Raw genomic sequence first — 14538 nt, forward strand, 5'->3', positions numbered from 1 at the left:
TGTGTGTGTCTACAATTCATTGCTAAACTTATGGTTCATTTGTGATTTATAACTCTTTGGAGTCTGCAGTGTTAATTTGCTTCTAGAATTCTGATTTAATCCCATACACTTTTTGAGGAATAGATTAATTTAACCATACCTTACTTATTAAATCAGACTGACATCTTTTTCAGGATTTAGAGAAAGAATTTATTACACCTCATATGTATAGTGAGATGTAGGATTTTGGCTTTACCTCTGCTAACATAGGAAAACAGCACATTTTCTTGCTAGTTTCTCAGGAACAAGAGGACTTTATTTATAATGTACAAATAAGAAGACAAAAAACACATTTTCTTTATGGGAATGTCTCATGAAACTTAGCTCGTTACCCTTTGACACATACTTAGTCCTTTCTAAATCTGGAATTTTCCAGTTTTGTATCTGCTTCTGGATCATGCTGTACCAGTCTGTTAGGTATGACTTCATTCTGCCTTAAGAAGAAAAAAAATATATTACCTATGCCAGCACCAAAATGCGTAACATCAGTGCAGCTGTGGCAGTGGAAAAGTACTGGAAATTATTTAAATGCATACAGTATTTGTACCTTAAAATTATTTTTAAATAAAGCCATTTGCCTAACAGAAACATTTTTTATTATTTGTGTTTTATGCAGTTTAAAGCAGTTCTACAAATAAATAAAAGATATATATATATATATATATATATATATATATATATATATATATATATATATATATACATATATATATATATATATATATATATATATATATATATCAATTAGTTTACCACAACATCCCCACCCCACTTTTAGCGCTGTCAAGTGTCACGATAGACATATAAAATCTAGAATGATATTGCACATGTTTGATGTAGTAAGTCACTGGAGTTTTTAGGGTTGATTTATCTCTTTGTTGTATGCAGTTGTTGGAATCACTAGTAGAATTTTTTATTATGGCACTTGTCGCTCATCCCCTTGTACTTTGAAGACAAAGCAGGCAGGGTAATTCATTTAAGATGCTTTATTACATAGAAACACATTAGGCTAGATAGCAGCATCATTAAATATAAATGAACTGATTAACAGACAGTGCTTACACACATGTGTGCTTACATCTCAACAGCTAACTTCAAAATGGCACTCTGACTTGCACACGGTCAGTACTCATACACTTGTGCAAGCCCCTAGGAGGTTTCTTAAAGAGGTATACACACTGATCTACATCCTCTCTCTTAAAATGAAGATTGCCCTTGATCAAAATAACATTGGAATTAGACATGCATTAATACAGACATTTAGAAACAAACACAGTGTTCATGTCCAAGTTGCTGTGTATCTGGAACATGGTCTGGAGATGTGACACGCTCTCATAACATAACAATCAGGACTAGGTTTAGCGACAGGAACAGTCTTCGGTGAACAACTCATCTCAGGAGCTTCAGGATTCATCACAGGAATGGAAATATTCTCTGTAACTCCTTCTGGAGTTGGAACACCAGACAACTCACTCTGAGATAAAGAGTCTTTCTCAGAGGCTGTATGCTGTGGCATAGGCTCAGACACTGGTAGCAAATGTTTACAATTCCACCTGAATTCTGATCCTTGTGATTTCACAATGTATGATCTTGGCTCTAGGCAAATATTCATCACAACTCCAATCTGCTCATAACCTCTGGCCATTTGCATCCTTACCACTTCTCCTTCTATTAATGGATTGAGTGGTTTGCTAGTCTTATTGTAGTGGGACTTCTGGAGTAAGCTCTTCTTCAACAAGTTGGCTTTGAAACTGATTTGTTGTTCTTGACACATGGAACCAACAATTTACTGCTGATTGAGAGAAAAATCGCCAAGGACTCAAAAGACAATCATAAGGCCTTCTTTAGCTATGTTAGAAACCTAGGAGGAAACTCCCAGATATGCTCAGAATTAGTTCAAAATGATGTGAAGATTACTGAACCTACACACATTGCCAACATACTGGCTGACAGGTTCAGTGCAAACTCCCCCCCCAAAAGGAGAGATATCTATACCAGAGGATTGTACCCCGCCAAACATCTCCAACGCCCAAGTGAGAACTGCTCTCCAAAGCAAAAACACAGCATCCATGGGACCGGATGGTGTCCCCGGCTGTGTGCTCCATGAACTCAATGAGGAATTAAACCCACAGTTAGGACAGCTGTTTAATCTTAGCCTCACCTCAGGATACGCACCCAAGGAGTGGCGACGGCGACTGTGGTCCCACTTCACAAGGGCGGTGCCTCCACCGACCCTGGAAATTACCGTCCCATTAGCTTGACAAGCCTTATCTGCAAAGCCATGGAGAGGATCATAATGGAACTCATAAATAAAGACATAGGGAACTTGCAGACTTTGGATCCAACCCAGTTTGGCTTTGTCAAAGGCAGATCATGCCTTTTAAACTTGGTTGACTTTTTCGAGACAGTCACCAAGGCCAGTGATGAGGGAAAGGCAGTCCATACAGCCTACCTTGACCTGGCAAAGGCCTTCGACACAATACCCCACTCAGGTATCATCGAAAAACTCATCAGCTTGAATGTAAACCCATACATCACAAGATGGGTTGCAAACTGGCTAAGTGACAGAACCCACAGGGTCAGAGTTGCTGGAGCCATGTCAGACTCAAAGCCTGTCACAAGTGGTGTCCCACAGGGCTCAGTCCTGGGTCCACTCTTGTTCGGCATCTACTTTTCTGAAGTACAAGCAAACACAGTAGGGTTATGGCTGACAAAGTTTGCAGATGACTGCAAACTGGGCGCCATAGTCGAAAACACATCTGACACAGATATCCTTCAGAAGGGCCTCACAGAAACGGATAACTGGTGCCAGAGCCATGGCCTAAAGTTAAATGCCAAGAAATGCATAGTCATACCCTTCGGGAAAAACAAGGTTACCCCTAGCTACCATATAGGTGGCAATCCACTGAGCACAGAAGAAGTCATCAGGGATCTGGGGACCCAGGTTGACAGTAGCCTTCGTTTGACACTCATGTTGCTAAAGTAGTTAGGAAAACCTTCTACATTGCCCACCTGATCATGAAGGGATTCACATCTAGATCAAGGGAGGTCATCGTCCCCCTGTACTCATCACTCATTAGACCTATGATTGAGTACAATGCCCCATTCGGAATGTATCTGACCCGACACTTGCAGCAGCTGGAAAGGCCCCAAAAGTTCCTCACCAAAAGGATAAAGGGTCTCAAAATATGTCTTATGCTGCCCGACTGAAAGAACTCCAGCTCTATTCAGTCTCATACCGCTTGCTCAGAGGTGACCTGTGCCTGACATATAAGGCCATGTCAAACCCTGATTTGATGAATATGCTTCACCTCAAAAACTCTAGATCCCTCAGAACCACAAGGGCGGGAGACTTAAACCTTGACACGGTTATTAATAGAACATGCTGGAGGGACAGATTCATCACCCAGAGACTCCCTGTGCTGTGGAACAAAATCCCGGTACATGTGAGGCAGAGCACCTCGCTGGCCTTGTTCAAGAGGAATCTTGACCAATGGATGGGGGATCGCAGATATACCCCAGGGATTACTTCAGTGTCACTGCTTGACAGAGGCACAGCAAAATAATAGGCATAGTTTTATTCAAACTAAAGGGGTGGCGAAAGCCAAATAACTATGGGCTAGGCTTATAAATGCCCTTGGGCAGATAGCCTAGTATGAACCTATGAACCTATGAACCTATTATCACAAGGAATGTTTCAGAGATTCAAGAGATTCAGGAAAGCATCACTATTGTCTTGCCTGGACTTTTCTAGTAACTGTTTTATACTTGGAACTGTGTTTTCTACAAAACCATTGAATTGAGGAGACTCTGTGCTACTCATGACATAAATAAAGTGCCAGTCTTCTGCAAATCTTTTGAATTGTTTGCTTGTAAACTGCATGCCATTGTCAAATGCCAAGAAATGCATCATTATTTCCTTTGGGGAAAATGGCGTCCCCATTAATTATCACATTAATAACAATGTACTAAGCATGCAAGCAGTTGTGAGGGACTTGGGCACCCAGGTTGATAGGAACCTGACTTTTGACCACCATGTTGCCTCCTTTGTATGGAAGGCGTTTTACATGGCCCACAACATAAGTAAGGGTATTTCATCCAGGAACAAGGAGGTCATAACATCAGTATACTCCTCCCTTATCAGACCCATTATTGAGTACCCCCTTCGGCATGTACCTTGCCAAGCACATGCAGCAGCGTGAGAGACCACAGAGGTTTCTGACCAGGATAATCCAGGATCTCAAACACCTGTCCTGTACATTTAGGCTAAAAGCCCTGTCCCTCTACTCATTCTCATACAGACTGCTCAGAGGTGATCTGTGTCTGGCATACAAGGCCATCTCAGACCCAGCCCAAATGGAGTTCCTGCATTTCCATAAGTCAAAATCCACTCGGGCAACCCACATGTAATGCCTCAACCTGGTCTGTGACATTAATAGAACTTGTTGGCAAGATAAGATTTCTGTCGCAAAGACTCCCCTGTCTGTGGAATAGACTCCCTCTCCATGTTAAGCAGAGTACCTCTGTAGCCCTCTTTAAGAGGAAGCTGGATGACTGGATAGGAGACAGAAATACACCCCTGGGATCCCGCCTGTGTCCCTGCTGGACAGGGGAAACAGGTGCTGACTTTGTGGGAACATGGGCAAAATTCTTGGCTAGGTTTATAAGGGCCTCTGGGCCAATAGCCTAGTATCATCCTATGAACCTAAATAACTTTGTGTGGACAACCATGTACTGCAAAATGATGCTTCCTCTTAGTAATGACTGTAGTGGATGCTAGATAAGGAAGTAGATCAATCTCTAACCAGTCTGAGTAAGAGTCTACTAACACCAAATAATGTTGATCATTCCACACGGAAATATCAGTGGCAACCATGGACCAAGGTAGTTCAGGAATCTGGTTCAGCTGAAGTGGTTCTTTCTATTGATGTGACTTAGTACTGTTACACACAGAACAAGATGAAAGTGCTCTCTCAATATCTTGTGACATAGAAGGCCAAAATACTAGTCCTCTCACCCTTCTTTTGGTAGAGTCTGCTCCTGAGTGACCTCGATGCAAGATAGAAATGTACTGTGGTTGCAGAGACTTTAGAACAGTGACTTTAGGACCTTTCATGACAATACCATGGTCTGACAAAATTTCATCTCTGTATAGAAAATAAGGTTGAACTTCTGGAGGTAAACTAGATTGGTTTGATGGCCATCCATGGTTGAGAAAGTAGTTGAGCTTTTGTAAAACTGGATCTGTGGCTATATGATCTCTAAGCTCAACAAGACATGTGGAAGAAATATTTCTCACTTCCATGACTTCAAAATCAAATCTCTCATTCTCGTGCTGTTCTGTGTTAATTCTGGGTAATCTGGATAATGTATCAGCAAGATAAAGAAGTTTGCCTTTCTTGTAGACAAGATTGAAATGATACTTTTGTAATCTTAACATCATGTGTTGCAATCTGGCTGAAGTTGTTTGCATAGGCTTTCTCAAAATAGTTCCTAGTGGTTGGTGGTCTGTTTTGATCTGGACAGGTTTATCATAAACATAATCATGAAACTTGAAACATGCAAACACAATTACCAAAAGTTCTTTCTCTATCTGAGCATACTGCATTTCAGTTTGGGTTAGAGCTCTGGATGCTTAGGCAACAGGCTGACCCTCTTGTAGAATGACTGCACCAGGACCAAATTTTGAAGCATCACATGAAAGAGTAACTGGCTTGTGGACATCATAGTATCTGAGAGTAGGTGAACTTGCAATTCTCTGTTTAAGGACATCAAATGCTCTTTGGTTCTATTCTAACCAAGAACAAGATACATCTTTACATGTGAGATCTCTGAACGGTGAGGATATTTGGCTCAAGTCTGGAATGAGCAGGCCTAGGTAGTTAACTTTGCCAAGAAAAGATTGCAGGGCTTGAAAATTGTCTGGAGCTGGCATCTCAAGAATGGCTGCTTAGAAAGGTCTGGTCACAGGCCTGAACTAGTTAATAATGACCAACATAAGTGACTTCTCGTAGCCTGAATTTGCATTTCTGAGCATTCAGCTTAAGAGTCACTTCACAAGCTCTTTCCAGAACAGTTTTGAGGTTTCTTTTCATCTTCAGCTTCACCATTGCCTCCTACTAGTATGTCGTCTATTATAATAGCACAGGGATATCCATAAACAATTTACGCCATTGCATGTTGAAAGACTTCACCTGCAGAATTTATCCCAAATGGCATTCTCAAAAATCTGTACCTGCCAAATGGAGTACTGATAGTAGTGAGCAGTGAGGATTTCTTGTCCACCAAAATTTGCCAAAATTAACTCTTTGCATCTAAGACAAAAAAAACTGTGGCATTTGGCATAAGTGCTGCAACTTCTTTGACTGTACGCATTGGATGATGAGGTCTTTTTAAAGCTTTGTTAAAATATTGTGGATCAATGCATATTCTGATGTCATCTGAGCTTTTCTTATGAGCTACCAACATGAAAGATACCCATTCAGTCAGTTCACTAACTGGACAAATCACACTTTGTTGCACCATTTTTATCTAGCTCAGCTTTAACTCTGTTCTGCATGGTTATTGCAACTTTTCTGGCTGGCCTGACAGCTGGGCTGACAGCTGGGTCTAACTTCATGGAGTACACAACTGGAAGCTCAGCTAGCTTGTCTTCGAAAAGATCAGCACAGGTAGAAAAAGTAGACCGGGCAAAATAAGAATAGTGGTCTTTTAAGCTAACATGGTGTGCTTGTTAAATGAAAGTAGTACCATTTTCAAACTGTCTCTGAGCCCTAATAATGACTGAACGTGCCTTTTGACCACATAAAACAATAAGTCATATGATCTCCCAGCAGAGCAAAATGAAAGCACTACTGAGCCTTCAGTTTGAATCTTTTAACCACCATATGCTTCGCACACTTTGCCAAATTAAGCCTTTCACCAGCACATACTCAAGCAAATGTTTCTGCAGATACAACATTGCACTTTGAGCCAGTGTCAACTTTGAGTTTTATGGTTCTGACATTTATTCAACAGTACAAAATACTTCAAAATCAACTGCACTGTCTGTTTCACAAAGCACTGACACACCATCAACATAAAAAGAATGACAGCCTTACCCAGTGTCGTGGATTTCTAACTGATCAACTCTTTTCTTCATAGCTCTCAATCTTCCAGTGCCAAAATGATCCCTCATAATGTAGAACAAATGGGCAAAATGTGGAACACATACTAACAGCTTACTAACAACTTTAACTAGGAAGGTCATAGGATGGTTAAAATATGCTAGTTTTATTTATAAAAAAGACCTTTTAATGAACTGATATGATTCATTATTATTTACCATGGATATCAGTTAAAAAACTCCTAACACTGAATGTGTGACAGACCCTTTCAATGTGGAACTTTGAGGAACATGAACTTTTTAAGACCCCAAATGAGGTACGTTCCTTGTAATGAGGTACACTTGAGAGGTATGCTTTTCTTGAAATGTTCCTTTTTAATAAAATAATATGTGGCCTTTGATTTGCAAAATCTTTTAAAATGATTCCACTTGTTACATTTATGGCATTGCTGACCAAAAACTAAGCATTTTGCTCTTTTAGATTCATGATTTCTACTACAATTATGACAGTTAGCAATGAAATTAGGCAATGGCCCTTGTTTACCCCTATGCTTATTTGCTGACTCACTCTTATGCTTCACTGAGGGTGTATGAATATTTGAACTTGCTAGAAAGCTCTGAGGTTTACTAGTGAGTGATGCAGGAGCTACAGTAGCTGCCATGTGCTTGGGCCTATTTCCCTTAATAATGTGCTGTATGCTATCAACATGAGGCTTAGAATGTACTGGAAACATGCATTTCTCATTTGTAAGCATATTTGTGTGCTTTTCTGTAAGCTCATATACCTGACAAATCTCAATGGCCTTATTCAAAGTTAAATCACTGTCACGAAGCAAAATTTTTCTCACAATTTCATCTTTAATACCACACACATCTGTCATTTATAAATTCATCTTTTAAATCACCAAATCTGCATGTTTTAATTTTATTTCTCAAGTCAGTTATATACAGGGATGTCGGGAGGCATACGCACTGTACTGATTTCAGTACAACTTATTTAGAAAAGGGGGTAGCTTTTTAACTAAAAAAAAAAAAAAAAAAGCATTGGCTCTTTAAGGATGCTTGCTGGGTGGTAGCTTTTTAACTAAAAAAAAAAAAAAGCATTGGCTCTTTAAGGATGGTTGCTGGGTGTTTTGGTGAAGGCGAACGGGAGCTGACGTCATGTCCGGCTGGCCGCGAGTGAGAAATTAGCTCGAATGGAGCAATTGTTACTTAACAGATAGGAGTGCGAGCGGGAAACGGATCAGGAAAGTATGGAGCAATCAGGTAAGGAGAGTATGTGTGAAACAGATCGGGCTTGAATGGTGCAATCGTTAACATAGGAGTGTGAGCAGGAAATGGATTATCAGGTAAGGAGAGTATGTGTGAAACAGATCAGGAAATTATGGAGGTGTGTGTGTGTGTGTGTATGTGTGTGTGTGTGTGTGTGTGTGTGTGTGTGTGTGTGTGTGTGTGTGTGTGTGTGTGTGTGCGTGTGCGTGTGTGTGTGTGCGTGTGTGTGTGTGTGTGTGTGTGTGTGTGTGTGTGTGTGTGTGTGTGTGTGTTTGTTGCTACATTATCTTTGGAACTGTCCTGAATGATTGTTAGAAGCTTCAAAATAAACGATAAACTGCTTCACGGTTATGTGTGATAATAACATTTTCACAATTCACTTTTTTTTTCTTTTCAACCAGTTAGGCTTCTAGTATTTGTAGCTATGTTTAAATCAAAGGCTTCATGTTGTCAGCCCTTTTCTGTTATCGCATGTAGCCAAAATCTTCAAGAAACTATTTGAATAAAATGTTTCTAAAAGGTCAAATAATAAATTCAGTTGATCAGCCCTGTAGTTCAAAGGGACAAAGCCAAAATTGCATCACAGATTATATGTGTTAGACTAGCAGCATGGGCAATACAAGGACTAGTCAGTTGAGGATGGAAGTAAGTGGCTGAAGCCAGCTCAAATATCCAGGGGAGGAGAGAAGCTACCTTGAATCACTGAAATAGCTTGGTCAGGAGGTTGTATATGTATGGAAATACACATACATCTGAAAAATGCAGTGATTGTACAGCATATAAAGCTACAGCTGGATGAAGGAGGGGTAGGCCACACTCCTCAGCAGCAGTATGACGCTGCACCAGAATTCTTGATCTCCTCAGTGGCCATAGAGATATTGGTCAGGCTGAATCTAGGAAAGGCTAAGGTAGGTCAGGTAGAAATACTGAATGAGAACAATAGAGGTGGTAGTTGACTCATATAATTAAGCCTTAAATATGGTAAAAGTTCACTAAACTTAACACTAGTTGTAGTATGCTGCCTACAGGAATAATCATTATTTGCAGACTTGTCTCAGACTTTCAAAGTTCTTAAAGGTCAACTCTAATCTCCATTTCATTTACCTTTTTAAGATTTTTATTCTATGTAAGAATTTTTTTTATTAGCAAGTGTGTAAATGCCCCCACATAATACAACCTGTGTTTAGGCTCAAACCCTGTACCTTTGCTTCAGGGTAAGAAGAGCCTAAAGTCCCTAACCACCACCATTTCTGAGCTTTATTTAGATTTTTATTTCTAAGAGTTGTAAGCTATGGTGAGAACTGAAGTTGTATTCCCCAGTTGTGGTGAGAAGTGAGAACTGAAGTTGTATTCCCCCATTATTATTTTTGTTTGTCCAGGTTTTTTGTGCTAAGGTGTGAAGTGAGAACTGAATTTGTATTCCCTCATTATTGCCTTTGTTTGTCCAGGTTTTTTGTGCTAAGAGATTGAGAGCTATCTAATAGCCATTTAGTTTCAGTCTTCTTATTTTTCTAATTCCTGATTTAGCATAGTGGTATGTTGCACTGACTGTAGTGCATATGATTCTGGGTGCAAGACATGCATGGTAGTAACACAGCATTTTATTTTAGCAACTTTCCAAAATTATACAAGCAATGTTTAAAATGTGTCCCTGGTTTTTGGGCTTTTGTCCCCCCCAATAAATGTTGGCTTTTTCCAGATTTCTTGTGCTGCAAAGTTCAGAGATACAACTGAGTGTCGAGTACATTTTACAAGGAGCTGAGAGCTGCAGGGGAACTAAAGTTTAGTGCTGCTTATACTAAGTCGGTTTGTATTGTTAATAGCACAACAGGTAGTGTATGTGCTTTTGATGCAGAAGGCTGTGAGTTCTTCTCCCACAGTAGGTAGTTGCATTGCTGATACTATACTGTGTTATGAAGGGGGGTGGATGCTGTAGTCCTTTTTGGTGAAGATATCTAGTAGTAACTATGAACTTATCAGTTTGCCATCCATTCCCTATTGCAATATTACTAGTGTATCACTTTTTTTAATGCAACATAGGCAATTTATTCCTCAAGGGAAACAGGCACTTTATTTGTAGATGAAACAATGAAATATAAAGTTGTTTGCTAGCAGCAACCTCTTCATTAGTTACGGATTTCTTTAATGTGGAATTGTGTAGATGGCTTTTACTAGTTCAGAGATTGTGCATATTTACTGATACTGGTGGACTGTAGAAGTTTGAGTAGACTTTTTTGATGGAAATGTTCTGAATTGGGCTGTTTTGTCATTATTGGTGCATGCATTTTGTTTCATTGTTTACTGGACAAAATGTTCGAAACAATAAATTTAAAATGCTCTCTAACAACTATACTGTATTGTACAAGGAATATAATTTAATACAATCAGGAAGGTGTATCAAAGAACACATGTATATTCCATGTGCAAGGGGCCTATGATTTGAAAACAGCACAAAGTTAATCTTTATCTGCCACTGGCAAAATGTATTTTCTTTGAATGTGGGTTTCAATGCTGTTTCGATGAATGTGAGTTTCAAGGGCAGAGAAGTTTTAATGCTAAGTCTAGTTTCATTGTAAGACTGCATTGCTTTGTTTAGCAGATATTTATTGGTGTTCATGCTGTAAATTGCAAAATAAAACTTTTCTTGCAAATCATTTAGGAATGAAGTCACTAAATAATGACAAACATTAAGTTTCAGACATCATAACCTTCAGAAAAATGCATGATAAAGCAAGACCTGTTATTCTGTCAACTGTCTTAAGTTTATACAAGATCAGTTTTTAGTACTGTTTGTATGGTCCCCCAATATATTTGGCCTTGTCCAGATTTCCTGCATTAAGAGGTTGAGAGGTACATGCAAATAAATCGCTTTATAGAATTAGGAATATCCAAACCTCTCAACTGTCCCCAATGTTGGCTCAAAATGTTGCTCCCCCCTAATAATCCCTCCGCAAAATAGCAATTTTGGAAGAAAACATGGAGGCTTTACAATTATAAATAACTAATGATCAGAGTTATACATTACTTTTATTTCAGAAATGCATGTAGATTCTCTAATTTTGTCAGCTGCTCAAGTTAACAGTGCTCATATTAAAATGGTGCCCCTTCTTTGACAGGTTCCCAGCTGTATTGTCTGGTAATTTTATATTTTTGCATCACATTTTTGGTCCGTTTTTCATAAAATTGCGGTTTTCTGGCAAATTAGTGGCAAATCATTAAAGACTGAAGTTAGAAAATAATGGCAGACATTTGAGTTTCAGATTTCATATCTTTCAGAAAATTTGTACTAATGCAAGACCTACTACTATTCTATTACCTTTCTAAATTTATAAGGGCAATATTTAAAAAAAAAAGTCTATTTTTGGGCCTTTGCCTCAGTATTGTTGCTCTAAGAGGTTGAGAGGTATGTGTGTGCATGTGTGTGTGTGTGTGTGTGTGTGTGTGTGTGTGTGTGTGTGTGTGTGAATGCGTGGTCAGTAGCATACCTCTCAACTATCCAAATTTTGCAGAATGTCCAGATTTTTGCCCCATATTTTTTGTCTGTTCCTCATAAATTTTGTGATTTTCTAGAAAATCATTGAAGGCTGAAGTTGCTAAATAATGACACATTTGAGTTTCAGACTTCATGTCGTTTAGAAAAATTCATACTAGCACAAATCCTGTTATTCTAGCAACTTTCTCATACTAGCACAAATCCTGTTATTCTAGCAACTTTCTAAGTTCACGAGAGCACTATTTAATATCTGTCCCTGTTTATTTTAGGCTTTGTCCATATTTCTTGCACTAAGATGTAGGTGGGGGGTGTGTGTGTAACTGAAACACCCTAGATAGGGGTAGCAGGTGGTTAGTAGTTTACTCAAGCTCAAAACCTGTACCTTAGTTACAGAAAACAAAAGAATGAACCCTCTACCCCAACTACCATGCTGCATTTTTCAAAGAACTGACTTTCAGGTTCATTTTTAATTCAAAGAACTGAGTTTGAGTGAATCTATATTATATTACTGAAGAGGCATTACAGCGAATGCCTCTTCATCGATACTAAAAGAGTGAACCGTGAATTATGAGAATGGCAGTAGCTTGGCTGGGGAGGAGGGTAGCAGTTTGAGAGCTGTGAGTACAAATTTGAAAATCCTAGCTACACCCCTGGTTATATATGCTGCAAAAGTTTCACCAGGCTTTTGATCCCTCATGTAAAATAAGTGCCTGTCCATTGTCATGTTTGTCTGGGGGTTACACATTTCTCTAAATTTATGTTTTAAGCACTCCAGGTCCTCCCATGATTCAGCCAGTGCAACAATATGATAGTTTTCTCCCTCCTGCAAAGATAGCTGGTGCATGCACAAATGAACATTCCCTTTCTATGGCTTCTGACCCAGCTAAATTAAGCAGAATAAATGCCTTTGTATGATCATCTTTATCAGAAAATGCAGCCTGTATGAAAATGTACTCTTGCTCAAACACTCTGCAGTTCTCTGCAATATTATTATCAAACGCAAGTGGAGCTGGTTTTCGAAATCCATCTTCCATGCCCACAAAGTATGTGTGTTTATTCATACATTGAAAATATGACCCTTTTGCAATTATATACGAACAAACTGCTTTGTGAGCTTGTAATAACATTCAAATGCAGAATAAACTCTTCGAAATGCCTTACTTTGCGAAATATGCTCTGAAATGGCTGTATTTTGCAAAATAACTGTACTGTAATAGTACACAAACATACGAACACTTCATACACTTTAGATAACTTGGACAGCCTCAGTAAATATGAAAAATACATGCTTAGTGAACAAATGTGGTAGTTTATCTTATTTTATTCATTTTATGCAATTTGGACTTTATTTCAAACATTTCCCATAGTAATTCAAATATTTCTATCAATATCAGACATTTTGACTTATTTTAATATTGTTTAGAGTGTTCTGCAGGCTTCATTTTATATTTCGCAAATAAGAAATAGTTTGAGTAAGTTTTAACATCTGAAACTCTTTTCTGATCTGTTTTGCAAATTAAACATGCAGTAAGGATGATCCACTTCTCTGTATATTCCTCCAACTGAATGTAGCTAGATGCCTCTCAGATTCAAAGCAGAGAAACTGTAGTTCTTTCTGGCCATTAGTCATTTCAGCCATGCCTGTTCTGACAAATGTCCTTTAGACATGCCACTTCTGACACCATGTCACTCGTCCCATTGTACACTGAACATGAAGCAGGTGGGGTAGTTCATTTGAGATGCTTTGTTACATAGAAACACATCAGGATAGATAGCAGCATCATTAAATATAAACAAACTGATTAACAGACAGAGCTTACACACAAGCATGCTTACATCTCAACAGCTAACTTCAAAATGGCACTCTGGCTTGCATGTACTAAGTACTCATGCACTTCTACAAGCCCCTAGGAGGTTTCTTAAAGAGATATACACGTTGATCTACAGTACTATTGCATAAACAACTTAATAACAGCAGTTAAAAAGTATATTATAAATATTACTAAAACCTTTTTTAATTTCCCTTGCATGCATTAATTGTCTGTTTGGTATAAGAACAATATTCTTTGGTTTATTAAAGGAATGTACCACCAGCCAGTACGAGACTGAAGGTCATGTCAATTTTTCCACATTAATTTGCTTGCTGATTTTTGCACTTTTAATCATTTTAAAGGTCCATAAAACTTTAAATTGCCTTGTCTATGTAGTCTTTTTAAGTTGTATTGTGGTAGTATTACATTCTCAAGCAATGACTGTGTTTTTACATTAAGAAGAATACAATATTCTATTTAGTAGCAGCTGGTGGTGGCCTGGTCTATTTCAGTTAGGAAAAACATAACAAAGCTATAAGTGTAGATTGTTTTTTGGTCAAGGGCTTAAAAGTCAGCTTCCTGTGTTAAGTGCCTGTACAGAGTTTGCACTTTTGTATATCACTGCTCATCATGCAGTGGTGGTTAGTAATGCCCTGTAGAGTCAAAGACACCTAGAAATTAAATTTCCCTATAAAACCACCTCTGAATCTCTACTAGTAACTGATGAATATACATTGCATGTTGAGTAAAATTGAGATCCAGTTAAGCCCACTTGAAGTTAGGATTATATAGCCTAGTCTAGTGTCTCTCCTCAAAAG

At 38.7% G+C, this 14538-nt stretch overlaps 1 protein-coding gene across 1 annotated transcript in view; it reads left to right on the plus strand.

Annotated features, from left to right (window-relative positions):
- Positions 1–14538, plus strand: part of LOC122802675 (cytidine and dCMP deaminase domain-containing protein 1-like) — a 1973793-nt gene that overhangs the window by 599998 nt on the left and 1359257 nt on the right. The gene's annotated exons all lie outside the window — the stretch shown is intronic.

The sequence above is a fragment of the Protopterus annectens genome, chromosome 5.part0, assembly GCF_019279795.1.
Source record: "Protopterus annectens isolate FY-2018-M chromosome 5.part0, PAN1.0, whole genome shotgun sequence".
Taxonomy (NCBI): domain Eukaryota; kingdom Metazoa; phylum Chordata; order Ceratodontiformes; family Protopteridae; genus Protopterus; species Protopterus annectens.